This window comes from Diceros bicornis, chromosome 6 (assembly GCF_020826845.1).
Source record: "Diceros bicornis minor isolate mBicDic1 chromosome 6, mDicBic1.mat.cur, whole genome shotgun sequence".
Classification (NCBI taxonomy): Eukaryota; Metazoa; Chordata; class Mammalia; order Perissodactyla; family Rhinocerotidae; genus Diceros; species Diceros bicornis.
This window is the reverse complement of record NC_080745.1, coordinates 7,909,140-7,925,690: the sequence shown is the minus strand read 5'-3', so window position 1 is coordinate 7,925,690 and position 16,551 is coordinate 7,909,140. Positions and strand designations below refer to the sequence as shown.

Here is a 16,551-nt window from a genome sequence, read left to right as displayed (position 1 = left end):
CTCTGTAAATGATGTCATTGTAGCGGACATTGTGATGCTCCACCCACACACCGCCTCAAGACTTGTTTACTTATTTCCTCAGCTTCAGAGATGATAGCTTCTGGCAGACAGCGTTCAGCATCAGCACTTTTCAGGAATTGCCTTGGCTGAGGAGAGCTGACTGCCCAAGGTGATGCCTTCTTCTCTTGGCAGCCTGCATCAAATAACTGGTCCACATGGAAGCATGAGGATCTGAGTCCTTTGTCCCAACTTAGGAAAACTCTGAGGCATCAGACCACCTTCAGAAGTCCTCAAGTAAGCTGAGACTTTGATTGAGGCTTCACCATAGCCCAACTTCTCTCTCCTTCTAATTGGCTTCCTTTTTTCCCACAAGTGTCAATCTCAAGAACATTTCGTAGTGAACTTCCTGTACCTGAATCTCTGTCTCAGACTCTATTGTCCAGGGAACTCAACTTGCAAGAGTCATAATGATATGAATTGAGTAAACAAAATAAACTATTCTTTAGGGTTCCTCTGTTCAATGTTCTGTATAGAACATGACAAAACAACACAGGTATTGAGAATCTTGAAGGAACAGAAAGCAGGTGAAGAGCGCAGGTGAGGATTTGTTGATAGACCTCTATGGCAAGTGTGTGGGAACAAGGTAATAACTATAAATGATCAGAAATTTTCTTTATGATAGAATATCTAATTTCAAAAACAACACTATCTGGTAGTTATAAATCTATGTATATTACAGACAAAGAGACTGAGATTTAGGTGTAGAATATTTCACCTAAGTCAGACATCAGTCATGCTGTACATAAGACATAATTGACCCCCCAACCCCCACTTTGAGTTATAAACAGATAATGAAAGGGGAAAATTCAGTTATTGGTTAGTCTTCTGTTATAATCTTGGCTGCTATTTTTGTACCTTTGTATCCTTGGTCAACATATAAACCAGGTGGTGATGAGCGAAATGAAGGTGATGGAGAAAACATATATCATCCATATATCATCCCTTTTGTATATCTTCTAGAACAACTTACCACAATCTCTTTAAGTTTGGAAAACAGATTTTTATTTTGCTTTGTTCATTTATACTTATTTATAAGGGCCCACTTACTAAGGCAAAGGCCAGACTACAAGTACAATTTTGCACACTCAAAAAAAAGAAAAAGGTAGATTTGGGATTTGTGTGCATGTGCACATGTGTACAAATCCACCAACAGTTTGGCAGAGCCAGTCAACATGTTGGAGACACAAGAGGAAAAGAACAGAATCGGCTCCTAAACTCAATGCTATGGGGGAGACTGTTGACCATCATCACTACAGAGGAATATCTTCATTGCTCTATTAGAGCTATGTTGCAGATTGCTATGAAATGGTTAAATCTACTTGGGAAAGCATTAGTGGGATGAGAACACTTAAATTGGATCTTGAAAGACAAGAAGTTTTCCAGGTGAAGAATAAAGTGAAGATCACTTTAGAGAGAAAAATATGAATAATGGATGCCTCTAGATGGGTGCAGGTCAGTCTGTGAAATGCCACTTATTAAGTCCAAGGAGTTGGGTTCTATACTGAAGGTAACCAGGCCTCCTCAAAAGTAATCCCTTCTCCACCATCACACCCGAGGCCCAGCATGATCCGATCTTGTTTTAGAAGGATAACTCTAGCAATAGAATGAAGGAAAGATTATATATTGGGGGGGACAGAGAAAAGGGATCATAGAGTCTTTTAAGAGCTCCAATTTACTGTCCTTTGCTTTATGTTTTCCTAACACAACCCAAATCTGCATCATGACAGTGCCAGGAAAATTACAACAGCAATTTTCAAGGACCATGACAAATCAAATCCTGGTGATATCCAAAACTTGAGCCAGCTACTTTTATTCTCTCTATATTTTTAACATCGAAACTTGCTGTTTTTTTATTGCAATTGCAATTAAGCATGCTAGAATTTGAACACACTGGGACATTTATCGTTAACATAATCAGTTAGCCTTGGTACTGGTGGAGTTTCAGAGTAGGAATAGTTCCAGAGCTTCAGTATTTAAATTATTTCTGTAACACCCCCAACAAGCATGTGTGCACTGGATGAGATACAATGAGAGCTCCTCTTTAATTCTCCAGGAAGCCCATTCATCCATGGAAGAACTCCACCATTGGAGGTCTCTTTCACATATTGAAAACTTTTAACTTTTAACAAGATGTTTCAACACAAGGTTTCTAGTTCTAAACCTTTGAGACTGAAGGATGTAAATTATGTTAAAAATTTAATATGTTAACACCTTAAGGGGCAGTTGGGGCGAGTCTTCTATGAATAGAGTCTATCGATCCTAACTGACTCTGTTCGCGGAAGACTCACCCTAAACTGTTCAGAGAAAATTGAGAACAAGGGAGTGCTACAGAGGGATAAGTTTGGGAGGGTCGGGGTGGAGGGGGGCCAGGTGGGGACATGTGTGTGCACCTTGATAGCTGTTTCGCGCCGTAGCAATTCGCGCCATAAAATGTAACTGTCTGAATGTTTTGAATTAACCAATCATGAAAAACCGCGCCAACCTTTTCCCGCTTTATGCTCCCAAATCCTATAAAAGAACTTGCCCCCTAAGGCTCGGGGTCGACCCCTCTGTCTCCTGCGAGGGACACGAGTCGACCCGGAGCTCCGCTCAATAAACCTCTTGCGTTTGCATCAAGTTCGGTCTTCTGTGTCTGTGGGCCCGCGTCATCCCGAGACCTGGTGAGTTGGGATTTCCCTCCCCTTCCCCTTGGGAATCCAACATTTGGGGGCTCGTCCGGGATCCACGCGGTAACCCCAGACTCCGAAGACCCCTTGGAGGTAGGCCTGAGTGACTGAGTGTGTGAGTGTGTGCGGCGCCGCAAAGTATTGTTTTATTGTTTTGGTTTCAGTATCGGGCAGCCGCCGCTTCGGGCCGTGAGGACCGAGCGGCTGCAGTGGCAGACGTGCTGGGAACTGCAGGCTGCAACCCTGGGGGACGCCCCAAGGGACAAGGGGAGTCAGGAAAGCCTGACTACCCCCTTTCAGGTAGAAAAAGAAACGGCACTCTTTTTCCCAGGGAGGACACGAAAACCCCTCCCGTCTGAAACCGCCTTCGGTTGGCTTGTACAGACACCAACCGGGCAAAGTTGTTTTTGTCTTGCTGTGTTTTTGATGTTCATTGTTCTGTTTTTGTTCGTTACGTGGACCTCATTTGACGGGATGGGACAGACTATGACGACCCCCCTCTCTTTGACCTTAGACCACTGGACTGAAGTGAGAGCGAGAGCGCATGAATTGGCGGTAGAAATAAAAAAAGGGCGTTGGCAGACTTTTTGCACCTCTGAGTGGCCCTCCCTCAATGTGGGTTGGCCCCCTGAGGGGACGTTTAATCTAACTGTTATCCTCGCGGTGAGGGCTATTGTTTTCCAGGAGAGACCGGGGTCCCATCCTGACCAACGACCATATATTACAGTGTGGCAGGATCTGGTGCAGAACCCACTCCCGTGGGTTAAGCCATGGGTAAAAGCGGAAAAACTAAGCCCCCGAGTCCTGGCGCTGCAGGATGCGGAGACACGGCAAAAATCGAAATCAACTCGAACAGCGGAGTCGGAGACCCCTTCGGCCCCCCCCCGGGGTCTACCCTGAGATTGAGCCTCCTCCCGAATGGCCCCCTTTCTCGCCTCCTCCTTACCCCTCCCCCGCTCCAGGATCGCAATCAGGACGGAGGGCGACTGGCTCGGGTCCCTCCGCTGGAACCCGAAGCCGCCGCGGAGCCAGTCCGGACGGGCCTGATACCACGGTGGCGCTCCCGCTAAGAGAGTATGGAGCTCCTGCGGGGCCCAACCAGCTGTCACCCCTCCAGTACTGGCCTTTCTCTTCCTCAGACCTGTATAACTGGAAAAATAACCATCCCCCCTTTTCAGAAAACCCCGCCGGATTAACTGCCCTGATAGAGTCCCTAATGTTTTCCCATCAGCCCACTTGGGATGATTGTCAACAGCTCTTACAGGCACTCTTTACCACGGAGGAGAGAGAAAGAATCACACAGGAAGCAAGAAAGAATATCCGAGGCACCAACGGGCAGCCGGCAACGATAGCTGAGGCGGAAGAAGGGTTTCCGCACAACCGGCCCAATTGGGACTATAATACGGCTGAAGGTAGGGAGGCGCTGTCCGTTTATCGCCGGGCTCTAGTGGCGGGTCTCCGAGGGGCCGCAAGGCGGCCCACCAATTTGGCTAAGGTAAGAGAGATCCAGCAGGGGCCTACTGAACCTCCCTCCGTTTTCCTAGAACGATTGATGGAGGCTTACCGCAGGTATACGCCCTTCGACCCATCCTCGGAAGGGCAAAAGGCCTCTGTCATTATGGCCTTTATTGGACAGTCTGCCCCAGATATAAAAAGGAGATTACAAAGGCTAGAGGGGCTGCAGGACTACGACTTGCGGGACGTGGTAAAGGATGCTGAAAAGGTGTATCATAAAAGAGAGAGTGAGGAGGAAAAGCGAGAGAGAGAGAAAAGGGAGGCTGAAGAGAGGGAAGATAAGAGAGATAGGAGACAAGAGAAGAAACTGACCAAAATACTGGCCGCAGTGATAAAGGCGACAGGGCCAGATCATAGGCAGTCAGGGAACCTGGGCAACGCCCCACGACCAGGCTCGCGCAGACGACAGCCCTAAGACAAGGACCAATGTGCCTATTGTAAGGAGAGAGGACACTGGGCAAGGGAATGCCTGGTTCCTTGCCGGTCTCCTTGGAACACCCCTCTCCTGCCTGTAAAAAAAGCCTGGAACTGCTGATTATAGGCCGGTCCAGGATTTGAGGGAAGTGAACAAGAGAGTGCAGGACTTACACCCTACTGTGCCAAACCCATATAACCTACTCAGCTCCCTCCCCCCATCACGGAAATGGTATACTGTCCTGGACCTGAAAGATGCATTCTTCTGTCTGCGGCTGCACCCAAAGAGCCAATTACTTTTTGCTTTCGAGTGGCGCGACCCTGACATGGGGGTCGCTGGACAACTGACTTGGACAAGACTGCCTCAAGGGTTTAAAAACTCCCCCACCCTGTTCGATGAGGCCCTCCACAGGGATTTGACTGACTATAGGGTTAAAAACCCTCAAGTGACTCTTTTACAGTATGTAGATGATCTACCGTTGGCGGCGGAGACCCCGGAAGACTGTGAAGAAGGGACCAAGCGCCTCCTGGCCGAGTTGGGTGAGTTGGGGTACCGGGCGTCGAGGAAGAAGGCACAGCTGTGCCAGGAAAAAGTAGTCTATTTAGGCTACACACTAAAGGACGGCCACAGGTGGCTGACCGACGCACGGAAAAAGACTGTGATCCAGATCCCGGCCCCAACCTCCGCTCGCCAGGTAAGAGAGTTCTTGGGGACAGCCGGCTTCTGCCGATTATGGATCCCTGGGTTCGCCACTCTGGCTGCTCCACTGTACCCATTGACTAAGGAGAGCGGGGACTTTGTCTGGACTCCAGGGCACCAAAAGGCTTTTGAGACTCTAAAACGGGCATTATTAGAGGCGCCCGCGTTGGCCCTACCAGATTTGACTAAGCCCTTCACCTTGTATGTAGATGAAAGAAAGGGAATCGCCCGGGGAGTCCTAACTCAAGCCCTTGGGCCCTGGAAGCGCCCAGTCGCATATCTATCAAAAAAACTGGACCCGGTAGCCAGTGGATGGCCCTCCTGCTTAAGGGCGATCGCGGCCACCGCCCAGCTGGTAAAAGATGCAAATAAGTTAACTCTGGGCCAACAGATAACCGTAGTAGCCCCCCATGCCTTAGAAAGCATTATCAGACAGCCTCCAGATCGATGGATGACTAACGCCCGGATGACTCACTACCAAAGTCTGCTCCTAACTGAGAGAATTACCTTCGCCCCACCGGCCATCTTAAACCCGGCCACACTACTGCCCGAAGCAGATGATGAAATACCTGTTCACCAATGCGGCGACATCTTGGCATCAGAAACGGGGACCCGACCCGATCTGCCGGATGAGCCATGGGCTGGGGCCCCTAATTGGTACACCGACGGCAGCAGCTTTATGGCAGAAGGTAAGAGGATGGCTGGGGCTGCTGTGGTAGACGGGAAAAAGACTCTGTGGGCAAGCAGCTTGCCGGAAGGGACTTCTGCACAAAAGGCTGAGCTTATCGCCCTGACACAGGCATTAAGGTTAGCTGAAAATAAGACTGTGAATATATACACGGACAGCAGGTATGCCTTTGCTACTGCCCATGTTCATGGGGCTATTTATAAACAAAGAGGGCTGCTTACCTCGGCCGGAAAAGATATCAAAAATAAAAAAGAGATTCTGGGCCTCCTAGAGGCTATACATTTGCCTAAAAAGGTGGCAATCATCCATTGCCCAGGTCATCAGAAAGGCACCGACCCCATAGCTCAAGGGAACCGCTTAGCAGATTTGGAAGCCAAGCGGGCGGCACTAGGACCTATGGTCCTGACTCTCCAGGGAGCTAAGGTCAACAAAACTGTCTCCGGTGGGGAACTAACTAAAGAAGAGAAAGTCCTTTCCGTTGCAGAAGGGCGAGAATATCTATCACATCTACACCGGCTAACCCACTTGAGCCCTCAGAAACTAATTAAAATTATTGAGGCCTCCCCGTACCAGGTGCCAGACTTGAGAAAGGCGGCTGAGGAAATTTATAAGGATTGTAGAGCTTGCGCTCTCACAAATGCTGCAGTTACCAAATACCACACTGGACATAGACTCCGGGGAGATAGGCCTGGAACCTTTTGGGAGATAGACTTCACTGAGATCAAACCGGCCCGGTACGGAAATAAATATCTTCTAGTATTTGTAGATACCTTCTCGGGATGGGTAGAGGCTTTCCCCACCCGAAAGGAGACTGCCTCTGTAGTAGCCAAGAAGATATTAGAAGAAATCCTCCCAAGATTCGGAATCCCAAAGGTAATTGGATCTGACAACGGTCCTGCATTCGTTGCCCAGGTAAGTCAGGGATTGGCCAGTCAACTGGGGGTCAATTGAAAATTACATTGTGCTTATAGACCCCAGAGTTCAGGCCAGGTAGAGAGGATGAATAGAACAATTAAAGAGACCCTAACTAAATTGTCTATGGAGACCGGCGGTAGTGACTGGACAGCCCTCCTGCCCTTCGCCCTGTTCCGCGTCCGGAACACCCCACAGGGACCCTTAAAACTTACACCCTTTGAAATCCTCTATGGGACCCCTCCCCCTTTGGCACAAATAGGGATACATGACCCTGACATTATACCCTCTATACCCTTGTTAGCCCGCTTGAAAGCACTCGAAGCTGTCAGGCGCAACATCTGGAGCCAACTAAAGGAAGCCTACCAGCCTGGTGACCTGCTCATACCGCACCAGTTCCAGGTTGGGGACTCTGTCCTTGTGAGACGACATCGGACGGGGTCGCTAGAACCACGCTGGAAAGGGCCCTACGTGGTGCTCCTCACTACGCCTACAGCAGTTAAAGTGGACGGTATAACTTCTTGGGTTCACGCCACACACGTGAAGAAGGCACCCCAGAATGCAGCAGATCTTTGGAAGGTGGAAAAGACTGATAACCCTCTTAAGCTGCGTTTGCGTCGTGGGGACGGCAGACAGACCGTCCAATCCTAACCCCCACGCTCCTCAACTGCTCACGTGGCAAGTTGTCTCCCAGGTAGGAGATATAACCTGGTCAATCCAAAAAACTGCTTCCCCTTGGACATGGTGGCCAGACTTACGCCCTGACCTTTGTAAACTGGCTATAGGAACCCCCGACTGGGATTTCATGGGTCGACGAGGGGGGGCAAAACAAGCCGGAGGATGCCACTCCCCCCTTCGCAAGGGTAAACTAAAGGCATACCCCTTTTTACGTGTGCCCCGGTCACCACAGACCTCGTTCAATTGACTCCTGGTGCGGGGGCAAAGAAGACTTCTACTGTAAAAACTGGGGATGTGAAACCAGTGGGACTACTTATTGGGAACCCTCCTCTTCTTGGGATTTAATCAGGGTTAGAGCAAATTATAGCCACCAGATGAGTCGGGGCTCAGACTGCAATACCTGGTGCCACCCCTTAACCATTCAGTTCACAGAAAAAGGGAAGACAGTTAAAACCTGGACCGGGAATGGCCATTCTTGGGGAATAAGACTATACAAAGAACGGTACGATGATGGCCTGACCTTCTCTATTAGATTAAAAATAGAACCCCCCGCCAGCAGACCAATAGGGCCAAACGGGATCCTAGCCGATCAGAGGTCCCCTCTGCCCCAAAAATCCCCCGCCAGCAGACCGATAGGGTTAAATAGCCCCAAACCCCCCCAGGTAAAATCCATAACCCTAAATGGGGCCGTAGATATGGTCACCAGATCTGCTCTGCGACCACCATCTACGCCACCTCCCGCAGTACCTACTGAGCAAAGATGGCACAGACTGTTTAACTTAGTATGGGGAGCTTACTACGCCTTAAATGATTCCAACCCTGAAATGACTGAATCATGCTGGCTATGCCTAGCGGTCAGCCCCCCTTATTATGAAGGAATTGCCACCATGGGGGTCTATAATAACACCCCAGACCACACGACTTGTCTTTGGGGCAAAAAAGGGCGGCTAACCCTAACGGATGTGTCGGGGACCGGTTCAGGACTATGCTTAAGAAAAATTCCCCCAGGCTACCAGGCTCTATGTAATAAGATTGAAGTCAGCCTTCCGACTACTCCTGGTCATTTTTTGGTACCAGGACCCAATAGGTGGTGGGCCTGCACCACGGGCCTAACCCCCTGCATCTCAACTAGCGTATTCAATTCGTCACAAGATTTTTGCGTGCTTGTGCAGTTGGTGCCTAGAATTTATTATCATACTGCCAATAGTTTCGAGGATGAATTTGACCAGAGATCCAGATTATGGGAAAGAGAACCAGTATCCCTCACCCTGGCTGTACTCCTGGGACTGGGAGTTGCCGCGGGCGTAGGGACTGGCACTACGGCCTTAGTCACAGGAGAAAGGGGATTAACTGCCTTGAGCAATGCTATAGATGAAGACCTCAGGACTTTAAAACAGTCCATCTCTAAATTAAAAGAGTCCCTCACCTCCCTGTCTGAAGTAGTGCTCCAGAATAGAAGAGGATTAGATCTGCTGTTTTTAAGAGAGAGAGGACTCTGTGCAGCTCTTAGAGAAGACTGTTGTTTCTATGCAGACCACACAGGGGTGGTCCGAGATTCAATGCAAAAATTAAAGAAGAGATTGGACATGAGGCAGCGAAGCAGGGAGGCCCAACAAAGCTGGTTTGAATCCTGGTTCGCTAAGTCCCCCTGGGTGACGTCCTTACTATCCTCCCTAGCAGGGCCTTTGTTAATTCTTTTTCTACTTTTGGTTTTTGGACCGTGTGTTTTCAATAGAATCACTACTTTCATAAGAAAAAGAGTCAATGCAGTGCATGCTATGATGCTCCAACGCCATTACCAAGCTCTCCCACGCAATGAGCCACTAATAGCAGACACCGAAAACTAAGTTCTAAGATTAGAACTAGGGACAAAAGAAGAAGTGGGGAATGAAGGATGTAAATTATGTTAAAAATTTAATATGTTAACACCTTAAGGGGCAGTTGGGGCGAGTCTTCTATGAATAGAGTCTATCGATCCTAACTGACTCTGTTCGCGGAAGACTCACCCTAAACTGTTCAGAGAAAATTGAGAACAAGGGAGTGCTACAGAGGGATAAGTTTGGGAGGGTCGGGGTGGAGGGGGGCCAGGTGGGGACATGTGTGTGCACCTTGATAGCTGTTTCGCGCCGTAGCAATTCGCGCCATAAAATGTAACTGTCTGAATGTTTTGAATTAACCAATCATGTAAAACCGCGCCAACCTTTTCCCGCTTTATGCTCCCAAATCCTATAAAAGAACTTGCCCCCTAAGGCTCGGGGTCGACCCCTCTGTCTCCTGCGAGGGACACGAGTCGACCCGGAGCTCCGCTCAATAAACCTCTTGAGTTTGCATCAAGTTCGGTCTTCTGTGTCTGTGGGCCCACGTCATCCCGAGACCTGGTGAGTTGGGATTTCCCTCCCCTTCCCCTTGGGAATCCAACAAGACAAACAGTTCAGAGGAATCACAAACTATCACGTAATAGCATCTGGGCTACTTTTGTCCTAGGCTCTTTTCTTTCTCTATGTTCTTCCTCTTCAGCCTCACTCACATCCATGGCCCTACATCCCACACTACATTGATGACTACCAAATCCACATCTCCAGCCTGAGTCTCTTTCTGATCTCCAAACTACTATATCTGATTATCCTCTGAATATCTCTCCTTGAAAGTCTTTCATATAAATCCCAAATACCCCAAACTGGGCTGCTCTTCCCCCTCTCCCAAAGTGCTTTCACCTCATTGCCTTAGCTCAGTGGATGGTCCCAATATACACCTAATCACTATCCATTTGGCCATTTGATCTAAAAATCTGGCATATATCATCGATGGATGCTCCTTCAACTTTAATGTGCATATAAATCACCTGGGTGGAGATTTTTGTAAAATGCCAATTTTGATTCAGTTGCTTTGGGGGTGGAAAATGCATTTCTAACAACCTTCTTGATGATGCCAGTGCTGCTGGTTCTTAGACTGTACTTTGAGTAACAAGGTTCTAGACTTATTCTAGTCTTTTAGCCCTACATAGGTCTTAGTAGCTTGGTATAAAAAACACAAGCTTTGGAATTAGACGTCTCTAGGTTTAAATCATGGATCTGATCAATAATAGTAGTGTGTGTATGAACAAACCATTTAAACTTTGTGCTGCAATCACCTTCTATTTAAAATGGGGATGGCCTGACTCATAGGGATCTTAAATTATACAAAGTAAGTAAAACGCACAGCTTAGCATCTGCCATAATTATAGAGACTCAAAAATGTTAATTCCCCGACCTTGGTCAAACCTGGAGTCTAATAAAAATAAATTGGTCATCATTAGGTGGCAAAGTTTCCTTGGAGGAAAGAGGCTTAGTTTTTATCAGAGAGAAGAACTCCAGACTGGGCTGAGGCTGAGGTTTCAGCAACCTGATTAGAAGATGGATTCAGAGCAGGTGACGGTCTGTGATCCAGGACATAAGTTGAGCTGCCCAGGAGAGAAGGGGTTTCCTTCTGAGAAAGAACACAGTGACCCCACTCTTGGAGCAAGTCTTTGAGTGCTCAAAACTCTGTGTATGTTAGTGTCTGGGTTGCTGTGATCATTGTCCTGGTTAGGAAATAAACTCTGAGGTCCTGTGTGATGATCTCTCCATGACTGCCGTGGAGACTTGTGGTACCCTAGAGGCTGGACTGTGAAGAAGACAGATCAGGAGGGAAGACACTGAAGCTGGTTGAAGAAAGACTGAGGGAAGATTGAAATTCAAGCCTTCATAAGCAATGCAGACTAGTGTTTGCAACTGCGGAGTTTAGAGTCCATTTGAAGATATAACTAACTGGACAATAATTGATTTCAAGATAGAGTAGAGCTAAAAAGAGGTAGCACATGGAAATCACACATAAACCAGTCTTAGGGGATAAGACAAAGTTTTCAGAAGGAAGGAATGATATGCCACTTAGTATTTCATTTAAAAATGTGTTCTTATCAGTATGTAGTGATCATTATTTTACATCTGTTGCAAAGCAGTCCATGATAAATATTTTCAATATAGTTGAAAATATAATTTATTCAATATAGTTCCATCAGTGGATTTTTATAAAAATTTCAAAATTTTCCTATTATAAATAATGCTGCCCTGAACAATTTTTGCATTTCTCCACGTGACTATGTAAAGTGCTTCTCTAGGGTATACACTAGATTTGAAAGACTAGACCATAGATTTCATTTTTAGTGGATATAATAAGTTGCATTACAAAATAGTATATGGAGGTACTTATTTTTTTACCATATTACTACTTTATATCATTAATCTTTTAAAATATTTTCTAAGCTGATAAATAAAACATACCACTTCTTTTTTTTTCTTTTATGAATTACTTATTGATATCCTTTGCCTATTCTCTACAAGATTATTTGATGTACTTTAGATAGTGAAGGTATTATTCTTTTGTCTGTTATATCAAGTTAATTGGTCCTATCAAAGTTTTGCCTATTATACGTTGTCTTTTTATTTCCCCAAAAAAGAGGTTTGGTGTTATTGATCAACTCTACTTTTTATTTTTCATTATGTTAGTTTACTAATATTTTATCCATAATTCCCTGCATTGATTTATTTTTGGTTCATTTTGTCACTGCTTTTCTACCTTATTGAGCTGAAAAATAGGGTTCCTTATATTCCATATTTGTTTCTAATAAATACATATATTGATGTTATTTTAGTCCTGTCTATGTAGCATAGTTATTTTCATCAATTTAAAACTATTTTTAGTTTCTATTTTGATTTCTAATTTCACTTAGTTGTTTAGAATGATTTTTTTAAAACAATTTCTAGAACAATAAGTGTTTTGGCTGCTCATTTTTTCTTATTATTATTTAATTAAATAAATTTTGGCATTTTCTTCAGTGAACTGGTTTATATTATATCTACTTTGAGGTTATGAGGCCTAATACATGGTCAGTTTTTATGAATAATGCAAGTTTTTAACAAGTAAATTCTTTGTAAAATAAGGTCAATAAATATTGAGTGAATCAAGCATTTCCACTGTGTATTCAAATCCTTTATTTCACATATTTTTTGATCTACTTGATTTGTCAGTTTCAAATATATTGTGACAAAATCATAACTAAGTTTGCAAATTTCTCATAGTTTTGATGCTATAGTTTGTAATTGTATTATCAGTAGTAATTATCAGGGGATTTAATTATATATCTTTTAATTTTAAGATTTTTCACTATGATAGAGGCCCTTTTGGCAGTTTCATTTCTTTGTTTTGTATTATATTTTGTCTTGTATTCGTATTATTGTACCTGCTGTATTTTGAGTCCATCTCCTGACTTTTTGGTTTTTCTAAGTTCTTTCATTTTAGGTTTACCTATTTGAAATAATTATCTAGCTAGCTTTTTTCTTTTTTTAACAAGAAGAAAATGCATCTCTTTCTCAATATGTTTTAACAGATATTTAATAAATTTAGATTTATTGTCATTATTGACATTTTTGGCCTTCTTGCTGCTTTATTTAGTACTATCTGTTTCATTGGAATTTCTGGCTTATTTCATCTTTTGTTTTCTATGTTTAGATTAATAAATTTCTCTTTCTTCCTTTTTCACTCTAATGGATTGAAAATTATACATCCTTTTCTATTATGATATGCTTGTATTTTAATTTAAATTTTTCTAAAAATGTCATTTTAATCATTTTTCATATTGTCCCTCAAAGGAGGCAAGAATCTTAGGATACTTTTACTTATTTTCTCTATATATCTTGTTTCCATGAAGGCTGAGATTGTTTGAGATATTTTACTTGTTTGTTAGCTTTTAATACTTATTTAGAATTGATAATATGTTTGCTTGTTACTTTTCTTATTATGGCCTCCTGTATCTCTTCTATTTCTTAAATTCTGTTATTTTTAACTTTGCTAGATACTTTCTCAATACTTACTTAAGATATATGGTTGCTAAGTTTTCTGCACCCTTATATGTCTGAGAATGTTTTCATTTTGCTCTCTAAATTAAATGATAATTTTCCACTTATAGCTATGAATGGGTAGCTTACAGCAGGCCAATGTTACCCTTGCCAAGAACTACTAGAAAATGTAGATTAAAAAAATTTAAATCTGGTTGAAAGTATTGAATAGTTTATAAGCCAGTCAGAATTTCAGGACTAGGATCCTAGAGACACAGGAAATACATTGAGATGAGTTTAACAGTCTGCATGTCACTTTTCCCCTTATGACATTTGCTGAATCTCAAGTGTCACAGAGTGAGAGCTTGAGAAACTTGTCACACAGTGGCATCTAAGAGGTGGAGAAGCAAGCAGAGATTTCAATAATGTCAGGAGGCTTGTGAGACAAAACCCAGAGGTAGAGGCTGCCAAGGTGGCCAGGATATGAGTGGCCAAGATTTCAGAGAGGATCTTGGCAGAAGAGTAAGCCTGACACTCTGCAACAGTTTCCTCTCAAGACATTTGCCAATTCTTAGGCTGTGCAGAGCTAGAGGCTAAAAAGCAAATGAAAGTGACTCAAAGGATGAGCTGATACATTAGCAGTCTATTCTGGGGGGTGAGGGGGATGGTGGGAAAGAGACAACAATAAAGGCCAGGCCCTGTAAATGAAGGGGCAGTTTGATGAACACTGCAGGCACACAGGTGGGGCATCAGGAGGGATAAAACACTGAGTCTTCCAAAGTCTAAAAACCAGCTTCGAGTCAGCCCACTCTCTGATTAATCAAGGTGATGTGCCAGGGGATGGGGTTACTATTCTCTGGAGAAGATACCATCATCTAGAGCCTCTCTTTTCAGTACTTGCCCTTGAGTTTGCGATATACATTTACAACTAATCCAAGTCCCCTTTCAATGGACTTTCAAATGCAACCACTTCTGCAAGTATCTTATTTTTTTTAATTATGGTAGCATTGGTTTATAACATTGCATAAAGTTCAGGTGTACATCATTATACTTCTATTTTTGCATAGATTACATCATGTTCACCACCCAAATATTAATTACAATCCAACACCACACACACATGCCTAATCGTCCCTTTCCTCCTCCTCCCTCCCTGCTTCCCCTCTGGTAACCACCAATCCAATCTCTGTCTCTATGTGTTTGTTTGTTGTTGTTTTTATCTTCTACTTATGCGTGAGATCATACGGTATTTGACCTTCTCCCTCTGACTTATTTCACTTAGCATGATACCCTCAATGTCCATCTATGTTGTCACAAATGGCTGGATTTCATCATTTCTTATGGCTGAGTAGTAGTCCATTGTGTATATATACCACATCTTCTTTATCCATCTGTCCCTTGATGGGCACTTAGGTTGCTTCCAAGTCTTGGCCATTGTGAATAACGCTGCAATGAACACAGGGGTGCATGTTTCTTTACACATTGGTGTTTTCATGTTTTTTGGATAAATACCCAGCAGTGGAATAGGTGGATCATATGGTAGTTCTATCCTTAAGTTTTTGAGGAATCTCCACACTGTTTTCCATAGTGGCTGCACCAGTTTACACTCCCACCACCAGGGTATGAGAGTTCCATTCTCTCCACATCCTCTCCAACACGTGTTGTTTCCTGTCTTGTTAATTATAGCCATTCTGATGGGTGTGAGGTGATTGATATCTCATTGTAGTTTTGATTTGCATTTCCCTGATAGTTAATGATGTTGAATATTTTTTCATGTGTATGTTGGCCATCTGTATACCTTCTTTGGAGAAATGTCTGTTCAGGTCTTTTGCCCATTTTTTAATTGGGTTGTTAATTTTCTTGTTGTTGAGCTGTATGAGTTCTTTATATATTTTGGATATTAACCCCTTATCTGATATATGGTTTGCAAATATCTTCTCCAATTGTTATATTGCCTTTTCATTTTGTTGATGGTTTCCTTTGCTGTGCAGAAGCTTTTTAGTTTGATGTAGTCCCATTTTATTTTTTCTATTGTTTCCCTTGCCCAGTCAGACATGGTGCTTGAAAATATGTTGCTAAGGTCAATGTCGAAGAGCATACTGCCTATGTTTTCTTCTAGAATTTTCAAGGTTTCAGGTCTTACATTCAAGTATTTAACCCATTTTGAGTTAATTTTTGTGTATGGTGTAAGGTAATGGTCTACTTTCATTTTTTAGCATGTGGCAGTCCAGTTTTCCCAACACCATTTGTTGAAGAGACTTTCCTTTCTCCATTGTATGTTCTTGGCTCCTTTGTCAAAAATTAGCTGTGCGTAGATGTGTGAGTTTATTTCTGTGCGCTTGATTCTATTCCATTGATCTGTGTGTCTGTTTTTGTGCCAGTACCATGCTGTTTTGCTTACTATAGCTTTGTAGTATATTTTGAAATCAGGGAGTGTGACACCTACAGCTTTGTACTTTTTTCTCAGGATTCCTTTGGCTATTCGGGGTCTTTTTTTGTTACATATAAATTTTAGGATTCTTTGCTCTATTTCTGTGAAAAGTGTTATTGGAACTTTGATAGGGATTGCATTGAATCTATAGATGGCTTTAGGAAGTATGGACATCTTAACTATGTTAATTCTTCCAATCCAAGTGCATGGAATACCTTTTTATTTCTTTGTGTCTTCTTTAATTTCTTTCAGCAATGTTTTATAGTTTTCAGCGTACAGATCTTTCACCTCTTTGGTTCAGTTTATTCCTAGGTATTTTATTCTTTTTGTTGCAAGTGAGCATTCCCAACTCCTCTCTCCTATCCTTTCTAGCATTGCTGTCATTTATTTCATTTACCTAAGCCTAGTCACCTAACACATTGTTGCTATTATTATTTTAAGCAAACTGTTATCTGTTAGGTCAATTAAGAATAAGAAAAATAAAAGATTTTATTTTACCTTAGTTTATTCTTTCTCTAGAGATCTTCCCTTCCTTTTGTAGATCTGAATTTCTGACCTATGTGACTTTCCTTCTTTCTGAAGAATTTCTTTTAACATTTCTTGCAAGGCAGGACTACTGGCAACAAATTCCCTCA

General features: G+C 43.5%; 1 long non-coding RNA gene across 1 annotated transcript in view; it reads left to right on the top strand.

Annotated features, from left to right (window-relative positions):
* Positions 1–7,594: 7,594 nt before the first annotated feature.
* Positions 7,595–16,551, top strand: part of LOC131406922 (uncharacterized) — a 132,989-nt gene continuing 124,032 nt past the window's right edge. Inside the window, exon 1 of the long non-coding RNA XR_009220400.1 lies at positions 7,595–7,649. This is a non-coding gene — a long non-coding RNA (uncharacterized LOC131406922). The remainder of the gene's footprint in view (positions 7,650–16,551) is intronic.